The sequence below is a fragment of the Arachis ipaensis genome, chromosome B07, assembly GCF_000816755.2.
Source record: "Arachis ipaensis cultivar K30076 chromosome B07, Araip1.1, whole genome shotgun sequence".
NCBI classification, from domain to species: Eukaryota; Viridiplantae; Streptophyta; class Magnoliopsida; order Fabales; family Fabaceae; genus Arachis; species Arachis ipaensis.
In genome coordinates, this window is record NC_029791.2 from 21,417,696 (window position 1) to 21,421,049 (window position 3,354).

The window sequence follows — 3,354 nt, forward strand, 5'->3', positions numbered from 1 at the left end:
AATTGTGGAGAATTCCGTCAGGAAAAATGCAGTTGATGCTAAGGAGGATAGTGCACAACCCCCGAAGCAGGAATCCTATGAAGACCTGGACGGAATAACTCAACAAGCAAGTTTTCTTGATAATGAATATCACAAGTCAAGTTCTCCTAGTAAGGAACTTGCATCCGCAAGTGAATTCTTTGAGATAGAAGAATCTTCCCCAAGTGAATACGAAGATGATGCGGAGGTAGACTTTTCGCAACCTCCAACGTATGATTTGAGTGATGAGGAAGATATCGAAGACTTTGATCAAGACATGGTTACAGCTAAAGAAAATTGCAAAGAAGTGGAAGAACTCACAGAAGAACACAAGGGAGTAGAGCTTGCAAAACCCCTAGAAATACCTAACCCAAGGCCATTACCGCCCAATACAAACTTCAAGTGGGTAAAATCCTTAGCTTTTATCTTTACTTTTCCACTTGAATATGGTTTACTTGAAACAGATGGCCAGCTTAGAGCTCTTTGCGGCTTTAAGAGTAAAAGGGAAATGGTTCGTGCTCAAGGCTGGTATGCAAGATTCAATAAGGTTCCACGCTTCAATCTGAAGTATAAGGATTGGTTTCGAGTTCAATTGAATGGGTCTCGGAGAATGTTTGGCCATCTTGGTGAGAATGCAACTTCCAAACCGCCCGGCTGGAAAAATATAGGTAAAGACAAAGGCGGATATAAAAGCAAGGTTTGGGATCCTGGAATCTATTCTTACATTCAACACTCCGGGAACCTGAGAACCTGTTTGAATTTACTCAAGAGCTTTACATGCCTAGTTTGGGACCCCGGAGGCTGTTGACATTCCAAACAGTAGTGGAGATTTTTGGATGAATTCAAGCATAAGCCACCATAGCAGGAAGCTCATCAAATGTCCAACTTAAGGACTTTAACCAAAAGTGCTAGGTGGGAGACAACCCACAATGATATGATCGTTTCTTTTTCAATTTTATTTCGTTTTGTTTATTTTTATTTTATTTTATTTTCATTGAACCTGGAATTATTCATAGCAACTACATTAGCATTGCATATTTCATACTGCATAACTGCATAAAATAATAATAAAAAAATTATTACCCCACGCAAGCGCGCAGGCCACGTGTGAGCATCAGATGGAAATCGGCGTAAAGATTCAACGCCCAGAAAGTTGAGCTGGAATCATGCGGCTGGTGTGCGTTTAGCAAAAATTGGCCAACGCGTTTGCATCCCTGACGCGAACGCGTCACATGCACTACGCACATCCCACGCGAAAGCGTGAGCGACGCGTCCGCGTCGCATGGATTTTATGGACCCCATTGGAAACAGAGAGTTGCGCCAAAACGACGCTGGAACTGTGCGTTTAGCACAATTTTCAGCGACGATTTGCGTGCTCTACGTGTTCGCGTCCCTTACCTTTTACCTAATACACGCGATCGCGTCAATGACGGATTCGCGTCAACACCTTTTCACCCAAATCACGCGATCGCGTGCTCCACACGTTTGCGTGGATTCAAAAACACTAAACCCTCATTCACGCGAAACCCTACCCATCGCGTCACCCAAAACCCCCCCTCCCCACCCCCTTCCCTCACATCTTCTCCTTAACCCTCCTCTACCCACAACCACCAAACCGCCCTTGCCCCCACCTCCGACCGCCGCCGCTCCGCCACCAATCGCCGCTGCGTCACCACCATCCCGCCACCATCTCTCTGAGCCTACTTTCTGTTTCTACACACCAGGTTCCGCCGAACACCGATTTTATTTTCCAATTAGTCAGTTAGTTGCATATTTTACAGTTTTTGTTCAAAATAGGTTAGTTAAAGATGCATGATTGTAGTGGATTCTAGGTGGTTAGGTAGTTAGGATGTGGTTAGTGGATTTAGGCCTGATAATTGCACCGTTCTTGCTAACTGTTTTTATCTGATTCGTAATTCTGAATTTTATGTGATGATGTGTTGTTCATATGTTGTTCTTCATATTTGTTGTTGTTGTTGAACTGTTCTTTAATATTCTTGCTATTTGTTAATCTTTCCAGCACTATTTAATTTCATATGAACTAATTTTTCTTGCTGTTTACTACCCTAGAACATCGAATTTTAGCCGGAATACTGCCAAAGACTTGGTGCTCTCAAACGTGAATCACACTTTGTCACAATTCCGCACAACTAACCACTTGGTGTGTGCTTGGGCTGAGCATTGAAGAATTTTCGTGTAGAGACTTTTCTTGGAGTTAAACGCCAGCTTTTGTGCCAGTTTGGGCGTTTAACTCCAACTTTTGTGCCAGTTTTGGAGTTAAACGCCAGAATTCTTGAGCTGACTTGGAATACCTATTTGGGCCATCAAATCTCGGGCAAAATATGGACTATTATATATTTATGGAAAGCCCAGGATGTCTACTTTCCAACGCAATTGAGAGCGTGCCAATTGGGATTCTGTAGCTCCACAAAATCCACTTTGAGTTCAGGGAGGTCAGAATCCAACAGCATCTACAGTCCTTTTTCAGCCTCTGAATCAGAATTTTGCTCAGGTCCCTCAATTTCAGCCAAAAAATACCTGAAATCACAGAAAAATACACAAACTCATAGTAAAGTCCAGAAGAGTGATTTTTATTTAAAAACTAATAAAAATATAATAAAAACTAATTAAAATATACTAAAAACATACTAAAAACAATGCCAAAAAGCGTATAAATTATCTGCTCATCACAACACCAAACTTAAATTGTTGCTTGTCCCCAAGCAACTAAAAATCAAATAGGATAAAAAGAAGAGAATATACAATGAATTCCAAAGACATCTATGAAGATCAGTATTAATTAGATGAGCGGGGCTTTTAGCTTTTTGCTTCTGAACAGTTTTGGCATCTCACTTTATCCTTTGAAGTTCAGAATGATTGGCATCTATAGGAACTCAGAATCCAGATAGTGTTATTGATTTTCCTAGTTAAGTATGTTGATTCTTGAACACAGCTACTTTATGAGTCTTGGCCGTGGCCCTAAGCACTTTATTTTCCAGTATTACCACCGGATACATAAATGCCACAGACACATAACTGGGTGAACCTTTTTAGATTGTGACTCAGCTTTGCTAGAGTCCCCAATTAGAGGTGTCCAGGGTTCTTAAGCAAACTCTTCTTTTTTACTTTGGACCTCGACTTTAACCGCTCAGTCTCAAGTTTTCACTTGACACCTTCACGCCACAAGCACATGGTTAGGGACAACTTGGTTTAGCCGCTTAGGCCAGGATTTTATTCCTGTGGGCCCTCCTATCCACTGATGCTCAAAGCCTTGGATCCTTTTTATCACCCTTGCCTTTTGGTTTACAGGGGTATTGGCTTTTTCTGCTTGCTTTT